This window comes from Equus asinus, chromosome 8 (genome assembly GCF_041296235.1).
Source record: "Equus asinus isolate D_3611 breed Donkey chromosome 8, EquAss-T2T_v2, whole genome shotgun sequence".
Classification (NCBI taxonomy): domain Eukaryota; kingdom Metazoa; phylum Chordata; class Mammalia; order Perissodactyla; family Equidae; genus Equus; species Equus asinus.
The window spans coordinates 29,935,917-29,957,125 of record NC_091797.1 but is presented as its reverse complement, the minus strand read 5'-3'; the positions used below and the strand labels follow the sequence as shown (position 1 = coordinate 29,957,125).

General features: G+C 56.2%; 1 protein-coding gene across 8 annotated transcripts in view; it reads right to left on the bottom strand.

Moving 5' to 3' along the window:
* Nucleotides 1-21,209, bottom strand: part of GRM4 (glutamate metabotropic receptor 4) — a 115,068-nt gene that overhangs the window by 80,698 nt on the left and 13,161 nt on the right. The window lies entirely within an intron of this gene.

Genomic DNA, 21,209 nt, shown 5'->3' with positions numbered 1-21,209 from the left:
GACATTCCTGACACACGAGCATACACACACTCACAGTGGTTCACTGTGACACATATGTCTGAGTGCACACGCGCAGACACACACACACTGGTACAATCAGGACCAGGGGAGGCAGCATTATCAGTACATTTTGGGGAGCACAAAAGAGTGTTCACAGCCCCCCCGCAATGTTGCCACCCCACCCAGCTGTCCATCAAGCAGCTGGAACTCCTAACTGCCCACAGTGAGCAGGAAAGTGCTGACCGCTTCCCCCATTAGCACCTGGCAGGGGGCATTTTTTCTGTAGCCAGTGCAGGATCCAGCCTGACAGGGGCAGAGCTCAAGGTGGGCAAGAAGTGATGGGCCGAGAAAGGGTCAGAACAGGCAGTGGCCAGGCGGCCAGGGGTGGAGAGGACTGAGGGACAGAGCACCAGCCTGGAGCAGCCCAGAGGCTGTGTGCTGCCTGCCACACTTACCGGCCAGTCCTCTTCCCATGGATGCCATGGGTGGGGGCTGCAGCTGGCAGGCCTGCCCCTCGCCCCCCGCACCAGGTAATTGGCACTGCTGGGGGGAGGGTGTCCTGCCCAGCCCCCCACCCCACTCCATTTCCTAGTTTCCAGATCTTCCACGAAGCTGCAGGGAGAGGAGGACCCCCAGCAAGAAATGGGGGCCTTGCCTGCAGACCCTAATGCATTAAATAACTGTAGAGGAAAGTGGGGGCAGGATCTTTCCCCGTGAGCTGAGCCCGACTCCAGCCCAGGGAGGAGACAGCCGTGTCTGTAATTTGTTTTAATAATCCTGCTGAACTGGGAGAAAATTAACAAACGAGAAACCAGCTCGAAATTAATCAAACTTCTCCCCATCCATCCCCCACCTTCTATCTTAATGAAGGTTATTTACCCAACGAGCAATAAAACACGGAACTAAATTAAACAGGCCCTTTCTTTTCGTCCTCTCCCCTGCCCCCAGGAGGTGGTGTCTCCCCGCTTACAGCTCTATAAGCTGCTCCAGGAGGACCAAGGCAGATCCAGGATGCCCATCAGAGGGCTTTCCCGGAAGGAACCCCCCAGTTAGTGCACTCCCTACTTGCGTCTCACTGCCAGCTCTCTGCCAAAAATATGAAGAGCAGTTAAGTCAACCACCCTCCTGAGGCTGGACAGAGGGCGGAGCCTGTGGTTGGGCCGTGTCTGACAGGGCTGGGGGACACACCGGGTTCTTTGTGGGGGATGGAAGGGCTGGCTGTGGAAGGCAGGGAGCATGAGCATTCCCCTAAATAAGGACACTTCGGGGCCCACAGCAGGTTCCAGCTGGAAGCACCATCCTGGCCCCAACCTCTTGGTGGGAAGGGACTGGAGGGGGCACGGGGCACAGGGGAAGCTGAGGAAGGCCTTCCTGAGGGGCCAGGACTCGGTCTCCCCAGCCCAGGACACAAGCACCAACGGTCACTGCGTCACCCCCAGGCCAAGGATGCGCCCCACACCCTCCACCTTCCTCTGGCGGTTTCTTGGGCATTTGCCTCCCCAAATTCGCCTTTCCTGCAGCTTTTGAATCCATTTATGCTGCAGCCAGGGCCACGTTTTGGTGTCGTGGTTTCTTAAATAACTACTCTCAGGGTTCCCTTCAACCGGTCCCTTTGGTCTTCCCTCTGGCTTTGAAAATTGTAGTAATAACTGCCTCCCATTTACAGCTTTCACATGCATTCTCCCATTTAAACCTCACATCGACCCAGTGAGGGAGACATTTGTCAAGATGCTCACCTTATGGGTGAGGAAAAGAGGCTCAGAGAGGGCCCTGTGCAAGGTCTGTGTGGCAGTGGCTGAGGGTTCCAGCCCTGGTGGGCTGGGGTTTGGGGATCACAGGTGTGGGGCAGGGAGCCGGGAGGAACAGGGCTTCACAGAACTGCCAGGCCCCTTGGAAGCCTCCTCAGGGGCTTTCTGTGAAGGAGGGCTGGGGGTTGGTTGCCCACTGGAATAGGGGAGGGGAGAAGAGGAGGGAAGGGAAGGGAGGGTTATTACAAAGAACTCCGCCATGCCCACTGACAAGGAGCAGCTGACGGCGCTCTAAATCCAGTCTACACAGGGCAGGCAGAGAGTGCCTTTTAAACCATAAATCTGATCCTGTCCCTCTCTGCTTAGAACCCTCCAAAGGCTGCCCATTGCACCTGAGTGAACATTGAACTCTGTCCTGGGACGCAGGAGCTCCTGCCGATCCAGCCCCTGCCACCTCTTCCCCTCCTCTCTGAACAGTTGTTCCTCAGATGGCCCAAGAATGTCCCTGCTTCAGGGCCTTTGCACTGGCTGTGCTCTCCACCCAAAACACCAACCAGCCACCTGGCTCCCTTCCTTACTTTCCTGGATCAGTATTCACATGTCCCTTCTCTAACCGCCTTGTTTAAAGGAGCCCTCCCCCTCCTCCATCACTCTCGAACCTCCTGAACCTGGGCAGTTTCCCTCCACAGCACCTGTCGCCACTTGAGTTATTGTTTATCTTGTTTACTGTCTTTCTCCCCCTCTAGAGAGTCAGCTCCACGTGGGCAAGGACTGTACATGTTTCTGTTCACTGCTGTACTCCTAGCCTAGCCCAACCCTTGACTCACTAACTATTGGATTGGTCAATGAATGAACGAATGACACTACGCTTAAGGCCATAATCCGAGCCACCATCACCTCCCGTCTGAACTGTTCCATCAGTCTCCTAGTCACTGTCTCAGCCTCAAGCCTCAGCCTGCAACCAACCCTCCACTCCACACCCAAAGGAATATTGCTAACCCCCAAGTCCAACCAGGGCACCATCCTGCAGGATCAAGTCCACATTCTTGGCCTAAGCCCCCCAATCCACTGCAGCCCTCTTTCCACTTACCCACCACCCAACCCTCCTCCACGCCACAAGCCCCACCGCATCCATATCAGCCATACCTGCCCTCTCCACTTAGGGCACTATCATGGCTCCCTCTCTGCCTGCAGGACACCAGCCACCGCCTCCAGGCAGCCACCCGGTGCATGCCCTGTCAGAACTGACCTCTCCACCTCTGAGCTCCGACAGACTCTCGCCTGCACCTCCACCACAGCCCTCCCACACCCCAACTTAAGCCGCGACAAGTCACATCTGTATCACACGTCCCCATCCGGGAAGGACCCAAATATATTCACTCTGGCAATGTCTCCCATCCCCACCACCTGCTCCGGTATCTTGTACAAACTTGGAGCTCCATAAATATTTGCTGAACTGAATGGAACCAGTTCAAACACAGCCCAGGGAGAGTGCCCCTTAAGAGGGGCCATTCCTCCAGGTTGCTGGCATTTCAGGCTGGTCTGAGGACAAAGGGACCTTTAAGTGCCACAAAGAAGCAGCTGGCCCCACATTCCGCTAACCTCTCCTTGCGCTAACCTCTCCTTGCGGGGGTGCCTAGGAGGAAACCGATCACTGAGGTTGCGAGGTGGCCAGCGCCCTGTTAAGATGGCAATGTGCTGCCTCTGGCCCAGCCACCAGCCCATAATAGCAGCTCCTGGCCCACCCAGCAGCTTGTATGTGTGAGCACGCGTGTGGCCACCCCCATGGGTGAGGACAGCAGGCACAACACAGCCACTGCTGAATTATTTATTGCCTACATTGTTAGCACAGTAGAGAGAGCAACCGTGTCTCCAGGCTCAATTAAAATATCAAGGCACCCACACCGTCTGCCCCGCCACATGCCCAGCTCCCACCAAAACTGGCAGGATAGTACCTCCCGGGAAGCCATAAGCGCCCCCAAGGCCAACGCTGCTGCCCCTCCCAGCCGCCCAACAGCAAAGTCCTGTTTCAGGACCAAGGACAGAGGCCGCCAGCCACGGCTCCCTGGGTGGCTGCGGTGAACTTCAACCCAGATGCTGCCCTGGAGCCACGCTTCAAACCTTTCAGGCTCTAGAAGACCATTTGGGAAATCGATGACCTGAAAGAGCCTTTCTGGCTTCCCAAAGGAGCCCTGGCACAAGCCTTGCCGGGCTTTGAGCCTAACTCCAGTCCTCCACCAGCAGCCAGCACCCCAAAACATTTCACAGCACGTGGGTTAAAGGTTCTCACCCCAGGTCTTCTCCAGGATCCATCACGAACTCTGGCCCCATCACCACCTCCCTGGGCCCCACTTATTTCACTTGGAAAATGCAAACGGCGATGGCCAGGCTGGGACCTCCAGGGATTGTCACAATCAGCAGAAAGGGACTTTGAAAAGGTAAAAACAAGGTACACATCTGGCCACACGAGAAGAGGGCTTTAATTTCATGGGAAAGCCTTGGCACCCCTACCCCAACCTGGAAATCCCTGATTCTGGGGCGCAGACTCAGGATGAAGGAAGAGCTGAAGGATCTTTAAGGAACTGGCTGGGTCACAAGCTAACTAGGTCACCCACAAGACTAAATTCAACAACCCCCGGACTAGAATCTGAGGCCGAGTGAAATCAAAGTGGGCGAGCTGGAAAAGAGCAAGAAATTCCGAACACATGCTGCCGAGAACTGTGGAATGAGCACAGGCTCCGGGACAGCAGCGCTGCAGGCCTCTGCTGCCTTCCAGACGAGCCTCAGTCTCCCCTCCTGTAGAACGGGCCGGTGCCACTGGCTCACGGTAAATGACCCATCTGACACTCCCGACACAGAGCCAGGCACAGAAATCCAACCGTTTGTTTTGTTAAGCATCTGCTACGTTCCAGGCCAGGGGACAGAGCCGTGGAGAAGAGGTGCCTTGCAGAGCTGACACGCAGTGACCAGTGTCATCATCCCTCAGGATGATGGGAGAGGGCCTTGAAGCACAGGTGGAATTTCCAAAGCAAAAATAGGTGCTGAGGGGCCAGCCCAGCGGTATAGTCATCAAGTTCGCACTCTCTGCTTCAGTGACCTGGGGTTCGCCAGTTCGGATCCTGAGCACAGACCTACCCACCGCTCATCAAGCCATGCTGAGGCAGCGTCCCACACAGAAGAACCAGAATGACCTACAACTAAGATGCATGACTATGTACTGGGGCTTTGGGGAGGAACAAAAAAAAGAGGAAGACTGGCAACGGATGTTAGCTCAGGGCCAATCTTCCTCACCAAAAAGCATACCTTAAAAAAATTAAAAAAAAAAAATGTGGCAAGAAGGTATAATCCCTTTGAGGAAAAATGTTCAACAGTGCCTCCTAAAGCTAATCCTTCATGCAGCCTCTGAGCTGGCAATTCTATATGTGTGTGTGTATATATATATATATATATATCAGAAACGAGCGCTTATGCCCACTAAGAGACATGTACACAAATGTTCAGAGTGGCTTTATTCACAATAGGCAAGCACCAGATTCAGCCCAAATGTCCAGCAGTAGCAGAATGAGCAAATCAGTGATGAACTACGCAAACAATGACATGACGGAATAGTATAGAGCAATGAAAAGGAGCAAGTTACGAATATACCAACCGCAAAGAGGAATCTCTCAGACAGCAGGAGTGAAAGCAGCCAGACACAGACTTCGGCGTGGTTCCGTTTCTATGAAGCTCACAACCAGGCAAAACCCATCCATCTGTTAGAAGTCAGGCTGTCGATCAGCCTCGGGGAGGGAGCGATGCTCACCAGGAGGGGCTTAAGGGAACATTCTAGGGCACTGAAAACGTTCTGTATCTTGATGCTCACACAGGCACGTGCATTTATAAAAGCTCATCAGCTAGTTCCCCTGAAATCTGCGAACATTACTGTGTATAAGTTATACTTCAATTTTTTTTTTAATGTAAAGGAAGGAAAAAATGGACAGAGCATTCTTCAGGCGCTGAGGGAACATCAGAAGCAGAGGCCAGCAGACGGAAGCGGGGGGTTCAGAGAGCGGCCCAGGGGAACGGGAGCGAGAGTGGCAGGGGCCGGAGGGAGGGTCTGCAGGCGAGGGGGGTGAGGTGGGTTGCCAAGGCAACGCCACCCTGGGAGCTCCGGGGCTCCTGCCGCCTTCTCCCAGGCCCCTTCTGCCATGCATCCCACCTGTCCACAGCAAATGGTCTGGGTGAGGTCACCTCCCCCCACCGCCAGCCTGGGCGCCTGCCCACACCACCCCCCACCCCTGCCACTGGATTGAAATCCCTGAGCTTAGTTTCGGGGCTTTGGGGGCTTTCGTCCTGAGCAGGAATAAAGTGAGGCCACAACCCCCCAGCCCCATGTCTGCAGTTCAGCTGAGCATGACTCTCCCGGTCTCCACATCCCACGCCCACAGCATCACCAAGGACACCTGGTTCTGACTCCTGCACCCCACCTGCCATGACCATCTTCCCACCTGCCCGCACACGGAGCTCACCTGAGCACCTGGCTCTCCCAGAATAACTGCCCCAATTAGGCAGGGCCCTCCCACCTCCTGCTTCCCACCACCTGGCACCCAAGCCTTCTCCATCATGTCTCCTCATGAAATGCACAAACACAGCGGAGGAAGCAGCCAGGAAACCTCACACCCCACCAGCCACCAGTGAGAAGGGACACATAAAGATGACAGGACCCCTGATGGGCAATTACGTAGCCATGAAATAGCATGTTTCAAAGACTGTTTAAGGATATTGGAAAATGCTCCCAACTACAGTCTGGTGGACAAAAGCCAGCTACAGAACCACATAGATGTTATGGTCTCAACTTTGTAAATGATACAGAAGAAGGGCTAGAAGGAAATACACAAACGTATTGTTTGCCACCCAGGACGGGAGGATGGATGCGCCGTTTTCCCTTGCTCTTTACGCTCTTCTGTTTTCTTCCAAATTTGCCAAGAACATGTTGGCTTTCATAACAGGACCAACAGAACGGAGTCAGGGACATCAGGCCACACTCACACTCAGGGACCTGAGGCTGACCGTCACATGCTCCATGGAGCAGAGGGAGGACTGACATGATTCCAGCCTCAAATCCCCTTCAACACCACCCACAGCCTCCTGCGCTAAGAGCTGCTGGACTAAACAGACTTGCCCATGACACCCAGGTGTGTGTGAGGGCTGCGCACAGGGCTGGGCACCTGGGACACTGGTTCTAAAACCACCTCTGATTCTTACTGGCTAGGTGGCCTCCCACACATCAACTTCTCGGGACCTCAGTTTCCTCATCTGTAAAATGGGGCCTGTGTCCTGACCACTTTGTGGGATTGTTATGTGTTAGGATCAAGAAGTGATCATGAAAGACGGTAAATTGTGAATTGTTGTGATTGATCAGTGAGTTCTCCACCAGGCCCTAAGGCCCCATCCCACTTGCTAAGAAAAGCTCAGAAGCCACCTACAGCAGGTACCTGAGACAGCCGAAAACCAAGGACCATATTCGTAGGCTGAACCCCAAGCTGTACACAAAATACACATATTTTTAATTGAACTGGAAACCAAACAAAAGCTAAGGAAAAAGCCACTTCCTTATCCAATAGCAAAATCTGGGGCCTATAGTAGATCCTCAATAAACATCGCCAACTGAATACAATTGTACGAACTGGAACAACAGCCACTCATTCGATCTCTCGTGAATTAGGGAAACACTCATTGTTGAATCAGGTACCCGCTGCCTAATTTCCAGTAGGTTCTGTGCCTGATTTCTTTTAGGAACAGAGCTTTTTTTTTTTCACATTGACACCTCTCTGTTGCAAAAAATTTTGACTCATCACTCTACATTCTGCGGGAATCCACAAAAGAAACAGACAACATAGTCCCTAACCTCAAGATTTCTCTCTCTCTCTTTCTCTCTCTCAATGATGAAGAAACTAAAGGAGGTGAAAGCTCTTGACTATGGGGAGTTGGAGTCAGAGGCAGGTGAGGGCTGGAATGGGCAAGGAGGGTCCCAAAGGAGGAGGAGGTTTGAAGCTGGCATGAAGAATAGGGAGGCACGAGTAGGGTTTCAATAAGTGGCGTTTCAAAGGGACTTTGGTGAGTTATGCAAAATTAATATAATAAATACGTACAAGGTGCTCCAGGTGAAAAGGTTTTTCTATCTCTCATCTCACTGTGTACCTTGGGGCAGGAGAAATGAGGCAGTGGATTCCCTGATACTTAAGACGATGTTTACATGAAAAACAAAAAGAATAGTTTCAAGCTCCCCAAAAGAAGAGTTTCAAGGCTCTCCAAGAAGAAGTGGGAAAGCTCCTCCTTCACCACCTTGCAAAAAGTATCCAGTGAAATGAGGTCTGGATGCATTTTGCAGATGGGAAGACTGAGGGGCAGACAGTCTAAATGATTTTGCCAAGGTCCCAAGGCTGGTTAGAAAAGAAGAAAGGGAACCCCTGGGAGAGAGGTGCCTGAGCCGAGGCTTGGAGGGAGGAGTGGGCACAGGCTGCAGGCCTGGAACAGAAGCCCTCCTCGAGGAGCCGAAGGAGGCAAAGGACCAGCCAGCTCCACCCCCGGGCAGATGCAGGACCCGTGAGGCACCAGCTCTCAGAGCCCCATCTGTGAAATGGACACACAAGGCAGCCCCAGGGCCTCCAAAGCACAGCTGAGTGAGGGCATGGAAAGGTTTTGGTGGGATTAGTCACACCAGATATGGGTAGGGTGGGGTGGAGGGGGCAGACGGACAGCTGCCTGGTCAGCGACCACCCACCACACCAGCGCTCAGCACCTCCCCCGGGCATGCATGGGATGGAGGCCCCAGCTCCCTCCAGCCTCCTGCTCCTGCTGGACCTGCCCAGAGGCCTGGGCTGCTCGAGGCCAGGTCAGGATCGGCCACAGGGCCTCCTTCCAGGCCCTGCCTGGACAGCAGCAGAGGTGGAAGCCCAGCCACAGGGCACCTCTGAATCCAGCCCTCAACCCTCGCGGGTAGAAGGGCAAGAAATTACACACACACTGCCCTTTGACACAGCACTCTGTAGAAATTTACCCTGCAGAGCCGTGCAAAGCAGCCGACACACCCTCTCTCCCCGCCACCCCTCCCAGGACTCAAAGCCAGGAGAGCCCAGCACAGGGGTTGGGGGCTCCGGGCCCGGCGTCAGCAGGTAAGAGGAGGGGGTCCTGGTGCCCGCCGACCAGCCAGGCCCGCGTGGGCGCGGGGTGAGGGAAGGCAGGTGAGGGGCTGCTTTTCTCTTGTTGAGTTTATGGTACTTTCCTAATTGATCTTACGTCTGTGTCACCAGGACACTTAGGACCATCTGAGAAACCACTTAAGCAATTTAAAATAATGAAAGTACTTCTAAGGCACTTAACATTTCCTCACACTTCAGGCTTCCCATAAAGCCCCACCAGCTGCAACCGGGGTCTGCAGGGGAGGTGGACGTGGGTGTCAGGCTCCAGCTCCTGCCGGTCACCCTGAGCCCAGGATCGCTGGAGGAGGGACAGCCGACCGCACACACAAGCACTTGAGGGGCTCTCGCTCTCTCTCGCTCTCTCTTGCTCTCTCTCTCTGTCTCTCACTCTCTCCACCAGGCCTTTGGACTCACAGTTTCCTCTGCCCAGACGGAGTGCCCTCCCCCGCCAGCCAGAGAGCCCTCAACGCCGCTAACTGTGTCACAGCTGCTGAGTCTCAGCTAGGTGTCCTCCTACAGGAAGCCTTCCCTGCTATCCCCCTGCCCAGGCTGGTTAAGGGCCCTCTTACACGCTCGCGGAGCACCTCACCAACCCCCATTACAGACCTCATCTCACTGTCATGAAATCACTGCCCATTCAGCTCCTGAACACAAGTCCTTGGCCCACGCTCCAGGTTTCTAAAGCCCAGCACGGTCTGCCCAAAGCAGGGGTCGGTGATGTTTATTGAGCAAAACCACAAATCCGAGCATGACTTCACAGACGGAGTCAAGAGGCACATCCCTCCTCTGGATGCCAGCAGAGCCCAGCCAGGCTGCGGCCACCCTGGGCCACCACAGGCCTCAGAAGCACCAAGCTGCACCCTTGGGGAAACATGGGCCAGCCCTGACTGAGTCCTCACCCTTGTCATCATCCCCATTTTACAGATGAGAATGCCCAGGCTCAGAGAGATCCAGCAACTTGCCCAAAGTCATACAGTGAGCATGTGGTAATGTGGGGAGGGGCACCTCGAAATGCAGGGCCAGGAAGCCTTGGGAAGCTTGAGGAAACAAGACCCCGAGAGTCTCCTTAGCAGGGCTGGCCCAGGCCCAGGCACCTGGGAAAACCTGTGTTGTAACAAGCCCCCGGGGGGTTCCACGGAGCGACAGGTTTGGAAATGTGGAGAGCAACATGGCAGCTTCCGGGCGAGTTCAGGAGGCGTATTCCCCAGGAGCTGCAATTCCGCTCTGGGTGTGACCCACGAGAAACTCTCCCCAGAGCACAAGGAGACACGGGCAAGGACGGTCAGGCAGCACCACTGGTAAAACCAGAGGGACCGTCGGGGACCTCGCCAGAGTGACCACCACAGAACCAACAAGCTGATGCACAGGGCACCGTCACTGCGAGAGCCACACAGCGAAGGGGAGGAAGAAAGCAAACCGTGGAGCAGCCAGCTGCACAACACACAGAGCAGGACCCCGTGTCCATCAAGCTCAAAACACGCACAACAAAGCTAAGTATCATGTATGGAGAAATATGTATATTAAGTGCACGGGAATTAAAGGAATTAAAAATATACAGGAGAGGGCACGGCCGCCTGTGGGGGGGAGGGGAAGCGGGACGAGGAGGTGCGTGCAGGCTATGCTGACGGTATTTACAGTTTTCTTTCTTGAAATGAAAAAGTTCAACACTATGAGGGCAAAATAGCAATACTTGACCAAGCCAGGTGGTGGGTACAGGGCAGTTTATTATACTATTCTCTATAGTTTTCCATATGCTTGAAATCGTTCATTATTAAAATATCTGACGCCTTGTGAAAGAGAGAGACCGCTTCCTGTCAGACCCACCTTGAAGATGCCGCTCGTCTTTAGTACAACAAAAGGCTCGTCTGTGAGAGCTGTGTGCACCCCACATCCCGCTGCTCCCCTCTCAGAACAGAGCTGCCCCCGAAGCCATGCCCCCTCACACGCCCCCCCAGCCCCGAACCTCAGACATCTCCTGGGGGTTCTCCCACCTGGAACTCATTCCTAAGGGAGAAGCTCTGCCCTCCCTGGCTGCCCCATGGTGGGGGGTCCGCACTGGATTCCCAGGCAGCTTCCAGAACCTGAGGGGGAAGGAGGGAGGTCTCTGGGCATGGGGGAGGGAGCCGCACAGAACACAGACGCCCCTGTCCTCCCCCCAAGAGAGGTTCCTGCTGCTGGGCCCCGCCCTAAAGCACTCCCACGGGATGCAGAAGGAGGTAAGTGCTGCCTCCTGTCCACCGCAGCCCTGACTCGGACCCTGCAGGCCCCTTGGCCCCTCTCTGCCCTTGCCCAGGGTAGGGTGGGGCTCGGTGGGCTCCAACTCCAGGATATTTCAGCGTCGATGAGTTTGAAATTCCACCCAGGCCCCTGGGGACCGCTCGAGAGCAGGCAGAGGCCTGGGCGAGGCCTGGTTCTACCCTTGTGGCACCTGCACTGGGCCAGGGGCAGGGCTGAGCAGAGCTTCCCGCCTCCCGGGTCACCCTGGGCACCTCTCAGCAGACCCCAGGGGGAGACTGAGGCTTGGGGAGGACTAGGTCCAGGAAGAGGGAATGAAGGGGAGGAGGAGAAGACAGCCTCCCCTCACACGCGAGCACATGTCACAACAGCTACTGTGTCTTGAGCACCCACTAGGTGCTAGGTGCTGTGCTGGTCACTTCACATTGTCCCATTTAGTACTCTCAACCACCCCACCCACTTTACAGATCTGGAAACTGAGCTCAGAGAGGTTACGTGAGCTGCCCAAGGTCACGGAGTCAGTAGGTGGCAGAGAGGGAATTTTCCCTTTTTGAGCAGGTCCATGCCCCTGCCACTGGCCTGGTCCCCACAGCCCTGGGAAGTGTCCTCCCACAGTCCTCCCACCAGCAAGCTAAGCAGAGCCCAGAGCCACACCCTCAAGGGCAAATTCCAGGGCTCTGTGGGGGGCACCCTGAGCTGGGGGAGATGCCTGGGTGGGGTGGGTGCCCCCCAGAAAGTGCTCAGTACTGACATGCCCACAACCACAATCAAGATGTGAGGCAAGTAGGGACCAGAGCAGGCGCAAGGCTGGGGTGAGCCCGGCCAGGAATAGGAGGGCTTGTCAGCTGCTTCCCCCTCTGGGCCTTGACCACGGGGCCCAGGATGACGTCACCCAGAGGGAGGCCCAGACAGAGCCAGAGAGAGCCCGAAAGGGAACAGGGAAGAGAGAGAGGGGGGAGGACACGAGAGAGAAACAGAGAAGGCACAGGGTCAGACAGAACGAGGCAAGGGGCTTGGGACAGACGCATAGAGAAAGAGGGTGTCCCTGCTCCCCTCCCCCAACACAGCCCAGGGCCACGCTCTCCCTGGCTGCCCCAGAACAGAACGGGAAGCGAGGCCTGAGCCTGCATCTCATCATGCTGCCCGGCCCCCTAAGCCAGTGGCACGCGTAAAGGTCAATTGGAATATAAAGTAGAATTTGCCTTCTTTTCATTTCCAACATGTCTGGGCCATAAAAATGCTGTTTTAATAAATTGGGAAGCAACTGAAAAGCACACAGTTCATTTATGGCTGGGTGGGGGGAGGTGCGGTGAGCTTGGCCCTTCCCACGGGGTGAGCCCCACCCCTGCCGCAGACACAGCTCCCACGGACTTCCACACCGGGTCCCCAGGCTGGCAGAATCCCGGATCTGTCTGTCTGTCTGTCTGTCTGTCTGTCTCCAGGCCAGGCACTAGGGGTGGGGGGACGAGGAGAGGTCCAAGCCCAGTCCTGCCCTTGACCTGCTCACGGACGTCAGGGAGACCCCCGAGGGCCACACGGGAGACCCCAGGTCCACAGGATCTCTTCAGCCCTTGGAGCCTCAGGAAAGTCTTGGATTTTGAGTCATGGCTTGAAGGAGGAGTCCAATTCTGCCACTTAGACATCAAGAAGGCATTCCAAGAGGAGGGCATGGCCCAGGCAGAGGCCTAGAGGCAGTTTTTGGAAAGCAGGGCACATGTTCAGCGGACATGCAGGGTCCAGGCAGGCTGGAGTGCAATGGAAAGACAACCAGAGAGGCTGCTGGTGGCCGTGGCCCAGCCTGACCCCCTGGGGCATAAGGTCAGCACTCTTTCTGCAGGACAGGCTACTGAGGAGAGGAGTAGGGTCAGAGCCTACCTAATCCAATGCCCTCATCACACAGAGAGGGCAGCCAACCTGCCCAAGGTCACACAGTGAGTCGGCAGCAAAGCCAGGCCCAGATTGCAGGTCCCTGAACTATAAGGGGCTTCGCTGGTAAGAGAGCCCTCCCCAAGTGGGGAACCGGAGATCAACCCGCCATCCCCCACACCTCGCAGAGTGAGCATCAGGGGGACCCCAGGACCATCACACGGGGCGCTCGGGGACACTCACCAGCCATCCCTCTGCCAAAAGCCAACGACCTGGCCCTCCACATCGCAGAGCTCCCCACCCTGGCTTGGACCACACATCCTCCCTTTGGAGCCCTCATGGATGCTGTCGCAGGAGATGAGGACTAACATTCTACGCACCCACCACGCCAGCCGCTCCCCATGATATCATTCTACATCCGCACCCTGAAAGGGACATGCGACTCTGCCCATTTAACAGCTGAGGTGAGTGAGGTCCAGAGAGGCTGAATGATGTTGGGCCAGGATCTGAGCCGCCTACCACGGGGCTGCCTCCAATGCCAGGCTGCCCCCCACGGCCAGGCCCTCAGCCAATTCCCAGTCCACAGGCAGGCACTGCCCGGAGCGCTCTCCATGCATTCCTCGTGTAATCCTCACAAAGCTCTCCAGGTGGGTACTGCAGGGGTCCCCATTTCACAGACAAGGAAACGGAGGCACAGAGAGGTAACCCCCAGGTGATAAACGGCAGAGCAGGGCGATAAGCCCAGGCCACGTGGCCCCCGGGCCCACACACTAACCACTGATGCCAGCAGACTCGGGGCTCCCGCTCTGGCTGCCCTGCCCCACCCCCATCTCCAGTGCCCAGCTCTGTCCATCCTCGGGCCGGGGAGGGAGGCACAGGGAAATAAAGGGGGAGGAGTTGGAAGTGGCACAGGTGGGCCTGGATGAGAGCAAAGGGGAAGAACAAGCCTCTCACTCGGGCTCTGCCCGGTCCTCCACAAGGACCATTCAGAGGCCACTTGTCCATTTTACAGGTGAGGAAACTAAAGCCCTGAGAAGCCTAGTGACTTGGCCAAGGTCACCAGAATCCTGGTGACTCTCCTCCCACAACACCCTGTGCAGCAAGAAGCAGCAGGATGTGGGTTTTGGAGCCCCTTTGCCCCTCCTCTCCCTGTCCCCAGGGCTGTCTGGTTCCTCCCTCTTGAGCTCCTGGGTCAAGTCAACAACAAAGCACTGTCCTGCCCCAGGGCCTTTGCACTTGCTGTTCCCTCTACCCAGAACACTCTTCCTCTAGAAGTCCACAGAGCAACCCCCTTCACTCTATTCAGGTTTTGGCACAAAAGTCCACCTCCAACCATCCCATCTAACTTAGCACCCGCACCCCAGGGCTCTCCAGGCACTTCCCTGCTTCGTTCTGCAGGGAACTGCTCCCCAGACATTGTCTGTTTCTGTGTTTTACCTGTTCACTGCCTGCCTTCCCCTTCAAGCATGGAAGTCAACCAAGGCAAGGCCTCTGTCCATTTTGTTTCCAGCTTTACGAAGCTGCTTAGAGCAGTGGTTCTTCTCCTGGGCTGCACCTGGGTCTCACCTGAGGAGCCCAGGCCCCATCTCAGACCAACTACAGCTGAATTCCTGGGGGGCGCGGGTATCAGGATTTTTACATCTCCCCGGGTGAGTGCAGTGAGCAGCCCGATGGAGAACCTCTGCTCCAGCAGGGCCGCACACGGAGGAGATGCTCACTGTAGATTCAGTGAATGAACGAGGGACGGAGCCAATGAATGAATTTTCACAGATGGGCAAGCGAGGTCCAGATGGGAGAGCGCGCCAGAGCCCGCAGTCATGAACTTGAGCCCGCCCAGGTCCGGCCCCCCTCATCCCCTTCACAACGCAACACAGCTCACCCAGGGGCCCTGGCAGCTCCCCCGGTCTCCAGGAGCCCACCAGGCCTCCCTCAGGGCTTCTCCAGGAGGCTTTCTCAGAGGCCCGCAAAAGCTCCACTTGCTCCTTTTAATTGCGCAATAACGTGCCTGTTTGCCACCCAGTCACCAGAGCGGGAACCCTCCTGCTTCCGCCCCAACCTCCTGTACTCAGGGAGGTCTGCAAGCCCAGGGGGGCCCTGGAGGAAGTGGGCTGGAGAGGCTGCGGCGCAGGTGGGGCGCTCCCTGGAGGGGCCAGTGGGACAGGAGGACCGGAGGACCCAGCAGGACTCAGGGCACCTGGCGCAGCAGCCAGCATCGCCTCCCTCGGGCAGCTGTCCAGCTACGGCCAGGCCCCAGGTCCCATCCGCCGGCCGGAGGTCCAGGAACGGAAGGCCCCCGGGACCGTGACGAGCTCGAGAACCACCGGAGCAGGGCGACTTCTACCAGGGCCCCGTCGGCAGGGAAGGACTGGCCCAGAGCTCGGAGAGAAGCGGGGGCAGCGGTGTAGTCAGGGGGCCTGGAGCCTCCCCTTGGGGTGCCGCCACTCCCCCACGCCACAGTCCCCTCCTCCACCTCCCTGTCCCCTCTCTGTTCAGGCTCGGGCCTGACCTGGGTCTTGAGGCCCCCTTCCTAGATTCCCCCCACAAAGGGACACCCAGGGCTTGGGGGAAAGAGATGCTGTGAAAGCGTGGTCCTCACCTGGGAGCGCAGCCCCTCACTGTCACCCTCACGGTGACTTCCGACCCCTCCTCCGCTCCTTCCCCACCCCTGCAGTTGCCCAGTGCCTCACGCTGGAATGTCTGTCAGCTCTGTCCTGGTAACAGCAGCGTCCAGGAGACACCTACTAAAGGCCTTGTGCACATGATCGCTTCTGCCAGATGACCATCATCACACCCGCTTCATAGATGAGTAAACTGAGGCTCAGAAAGGCCACACAGTGAGTATTAGGCCAGGTCTCAAACCCAAGCCCGTCTGATGGCTAAGAGATAGGAGAGCAGAGCGATGCAAAGGGTAGATTCAGGGCCAAACAGCCTGGGTTCCTATCCTGGCTCCACCACTTACTAGCTGTGTGGCCTAAGGCAAGTTGCTTAGCCCCTCTGTGTCTCAGATCTTCATCCATGAGAAGGGGATAGCAATTGTACACCTACCCCTGGGGTTGCTGTGGGGATCAGGTAGCCCCCAGCACTGGACACGGGCCATGTAAATGCTGTGATTATTCCACCTCGGCCACCTCTTTGGGGGTCCCTCATCCCCCCCGAACATTTCTTGAGCAAGCCCTGCTGGGACAAAGCTCTGTAACAGCCTACAGTGGTGCATGGGGACACCCTTCACAGGCAGCAAAGCTTCAGGTGAAGGGAACTCCACAAGCCAGGGAGGTGGAGGCGTTGTGGGGGAAGAAACACATCCGGGTGGCCCAGGGGTCACCAAAGTGGTGGCACAGGTGGGCGCTGGCCTGACCCACAGCGAGGTGGGCCCAGATCCACTCACCGCCAGAGCCAGGAGCCCACGCAGGGCTCTGCCGACCATGGCCGCCCCGCTGTTGACGAAGGTTTGGGGGGCGTGGGGGCTGCAGAGGCCTCACTCTCCAGAAATCCACTCGGCAAGGGCTCCTGAGGGCCTGCGGTGGCCTGGCGTCAGCCGGGGTCCCACAGGCGCCCTGAGAGTGCAGCCAGGCTCGCTGACAGCCCTGTCTCAGCTTCTCAGTTCCAAGGCCGAAGCTCAACAGCAGCCCCAGACAGCACGTAACTGAACGGGTGTGGCTGTGTTCCCATCCAACTTTCTGGACACTGAAATCTGAATTTCATATAATTTTCCTGTGTCATGATCTATTATTCTTTTGATTTTTTTTCCAACCATTTAAAACACAAAGAACATCCTTAGCTCATGGGCCATCCAAAAAGAGGCAGTGGGCTGGAGGGGAAGCCCCTCCTTTCCTGGTAAGGAAAACAAACAAACAAACAAACAAACATGCACAAGACTGAAAATTGTGGTGAGCACCATGGAGGGAAGGATAAGGAATCGAAAGAGAATAATAGGGGGAGCTTCTCCAAAGACAGTCCACTTAAGCTTAAGGTTGAATAAGAAGGATCCAGCCTCAAAGACTTGGGGGTAAAACATTCTAGACAGAAGGGACAGTAGGTGCAAAGGCCCTGTGGTGGGATAATAACGATGTCTTCAAGGAACATAAAGAAAACAGTCTGACTGGTGTGGAGTACACCCAAGAGAGATGAAAGGATGTGGTCGGGGTGCCAAGTAGCACAGGCAGGAGTTTAGGAGTTTGCATTTTAATCTAAGAGCAACAGGAAGCCAACAAAAAGTTTAAGCAGCCAGGCAAGCAGATTTAATTTGCTTTTAGAAAGATCACTCTGGCCACTGAGCAAAGGTTTGGCTGTGGGGAGGCCCACTAGGAAGCAGAGAGAGGAGAGATGGGCAGGATGAGAGAACGCAGGGGTGGGAGCAGTGAGGAGCTGTCATTCCAGGACGCGTCCTGAAAGGAGAGCCCGCAGAGTCAGCTGGCAGCAGCAGAAAGAGGGTGGTCGAAAATGCCGCCATGTGTTTCGGCCTGGGCACTGTTAAGACGGAGCTGTCTTCAAGGAAGATGGGTAGGCTGCGGGAGAGCAGGTGGACTCTCTCAAAAGTTCCTCCTGGTTGTGCAGTGGAGACACTTTGAAGACACCAAAGCCACATCCTGGACAGGACATCTGGTGTGAGCTAAGCCACAGGCCCTGGGCGAGGTGCGGGGTGGCAGACACACCAAGCATGGGGCAGGCAGCTTTCTCCAGAAGCCGCCACCGGCCTTCACAGCACTTACCACCCCGCGCGGGTCAAGGCTGGGGCTGGGCACAGACGGCGGGCGTCGCTCACCAGCGTCCTGGGCCCAGCCTCTCCTCGAAGCTGGGGCACCGGCCCACCCGCCCGCTGGCTGGCGCCCCCTCTACTCTATCTCCTGCCTGCCCCCCACTGCCCCGCCCACTCCACCCCACGCCTCCTTCCCAGGCCCCGCTGTTGCGACAGCGAGAAAACTCTCATTATCTGACGGTTAGGTTGGCTGCTCGGTCTCAACTCTGCAGGAGGACACGGAGGCCCAGCAGATGGTGGGGCCTCTCCGAGGATCAGCCTCAAAGGTCACCATCTGTCACTGCCCACCCGCTCCAGCCTCTTCCGCATCGATGGAGTCCCTCATGCTGACTTAAGGCCCAGCTACAAGCTGTGCGGTGACATTTCCTATGGGCTGACTGTGTGCCAGGCTCTGTGCCGGGCCTTTTCTGGACATTAACTCTTAACTCCAACACCTGGCCTGTTAGACCGTTATCAACCCCATTTTACAAGTGAGGAAACTGAGGCACAAACAGGCTAAAGGATTTGCCAAGGTGGCAAAATCTGTCTGGCTCCAGCATCCAAATTCTTAACCGTCGTGCCGTGCAACCTCCCCTTCACTGAGCCTCAAGTTTCTTCTCCACTGCAAAATGAATGAGGGACTCAACGAAAGGATTTATGGATCCTTCTGAGCTCTTTCCAGATCCTTCTGAGGTCCAGGCTTTGAAAACTGCTTCCTTCCAGGGCACTTAGAATGTTCCTTCTCCCCCCAACAATGGTTGCTCTCAGGAAAAGATCTTATTGGCTCATTCACACTATGGTGTAAATGACTGATATAGTGAGTAGATGTGGTGGATATGGTGAGGTAACTCTGGAGGAGCAGAGACTCAAACCCAGGCCTAATTGGCTCCAAAACCTGGGCTGTCCCCACACCACAGCTTTGTACAGGCCACATCCTCTGGGTTTAGGATCTCCTCCAAAAGGTATTCTTACATTCATCAGTATTCCCTGTCCTAAGAGAATGGAGCCAAAATGCAGGTGAAGGAAGAGGGTGGGGACAGGGAAGGAAGGCATGGAAACTGTCAGACTCACGACTTCCCAAAGTCGGGGCTTCTGATCCCAAGGAAGGCCTGGGTCCTGGTCCCACTTCCAACCCAGCTTCTTTGGGCAGGCCGCCTGGAAAGAGTCAAGGCTGGGAGCCGGGGACCTGACCTCCAGCCTTGCCCCACCACATCATCAGGGCTCAGTTTCCACATCTGCGGGACAGGGAGTTGGCCCTTCCAGCTCTGACAGTTGCGTGTTTCGCTCCCCCCAACCCCAGCTGTGACTGGACCCCATTAGCTTTGTCCAGGCAGGAAATCACCCCTCGTGCCCCCGAAGCCCAGAGCTGCTGCCCACAGGAAAGCCAGCTCCTGGAGGAAGGAGAGCTGTCATCACGCCTCTGGTGGGTGCTCCCAGCAGCCCCGCTAACAGACTTGGGGGGGGAGCGGAGCCGGGCTGGGGTCACGGTGCCCTTTGAAATATACCTGACATGCAGCTCCCCAGCCTCCTCTCCTCTCCTGCCTGAGGCTCCCGCTCCTGACCTCCCTTCCCAAAGTTCAACCTTTTTGCCTCTGCAAATGGCTTTTAAGTTTCTTGCCCAGCCTCTCATTTCTACCAGTTTAATTATTGAGGAGCCCTCTTGTCGCCAGCCTGGAAGATTAACGCTGTTAAAAGGGACCCAGGGAATGTGGACCACAGCCATCTGTCTCTGGCTCTCTCCATCTCCCCCCTCCCACCCCCTTTCCTTCTCAACAGGCCCCCTGTCCCTCATTCCTTCTCTCCTCCCCAGGCCTCTACCTCCCAGTCCGGTCTCGCTCTCTGTGCAGCCCTGCCCCCCACACTCATCTCTGCCATCTGAGGCGGCACAGACAAAACTGAGACCACGGCCACATTCATATGTGACCAGATGGGCAGAGGAAAAGGAACAAAAAGGAACGCCTGTGAGCCCCAAGGCTGGCGAGGCACTTTGGCCCCAGGCCCCCTGGCCCCATCCTGGGCGGGGTTAGCATGGAAGTCACAACTCACTCCCATGTTGGGCACTGGGCACCTCATCCTGAAATATCCATATTTCCAAGAACACGCTTTAAGGCCTAATGCTGACAGTGACCTTCCTTAACCTTTACCTTCGTGTCAAGTGACTCCGCTCAACTCCTTCCATCTTTCCCACCTCCCTATAAAGAGCGCAGTGGCTCCCCTCTGGGAGGTGGCAGGGAGGGACCCTCACTGATGTCACAGTCCCAAGGATCCAGTCAGGCTGTTTTAACACAGAGTCACAAAGGTATTAAAAAGCTCAGAGACTGCAGGAGCCCCATGTTGTCTGGCCTTCTCAGTGGCTGGGGTTCTGTGCCCCATCCCCAAGCAGACAAGGAATCTAGGGTTTGTCCCCTCTGCTGGATGGCCCAGGTCGCCTCACCTCCCAGGCCTGGGTCAGGCAGGCTGAAGTGAGGACTCAGAGATGCCCAGCTACCACTAGGCCCTGGCCTGGGACAGCCGAGAGCTGCTCCTGCACCCTCTCGTGGGTCTCCACTCCTCTGCAAAATCAGGCAGGTGTAGGAGCTGGACCAGGCTGCCCATGCCCAAACCACCGCACCAGGGAATGACCACGAGCTCACAGCTCCCCAGGGACCATTCCAAGTGTCCACTGCAGGGGCCAAGTTTCCTTCCAGTCTCCTGCCTCATCCTAATTTTGCATTTTTTAGAATGCACTTATTTGTTTTAAAAATTAAAATAATGTTTTCATCCAGATCATCAGGTAAAACAGACACTCCAGGAGAAAGGCCCAAAGGCCAGGACCACAGGGCACAGGTGGCCCAGACCCGCACTGGCAAAGGTCCATCCCCAGCCCACATGGGACAGGACAACTCCAGCCTCCTTTCTTTCCCACCCACGCCACCCCAATCCTCAACACAGGGACCTTCTGCACTTCATCCTCACTTCTACCCCGGCCCCCAGACCGCCCCCAAGTACCAATGCATCATGGGATTGGGCAAATGGGTTCCAGAAAGGGTCCAGGTGAGAGAGCTCTGACCTCAGCACTTCCCACCCTGCGTGGGGCCAGACAGCCTCTCAGTGCACTCTCTAACTCCGGAGCCTGAGGAGCCAAGGGGCCAGCATCCGACACAGGGTGAAGGAGGGACCCAGCGGCTTCCTCTGTGCATCCCCTCCTCCCTCACCCTATTCTCTCTCTCTTCCTCCCCTTTCTCACACACACACAAACACGCACATGCACGTGCCTGCACACACCCACCCACACACACAGCAAACAGGGAGCCTCCCAGAGAGGAGCGGGCACATAATTATTGGTAAAATGCTTGTAATGTTTTTCTCTCTACCCGGTAGCTTTCAGTTGTTTTAGCAGCTTAGCGAAGCACTTGGCTCCAATTGAATTGCAAATCAGCAGCTCTTGCCCCAGGAAGAGAGGAA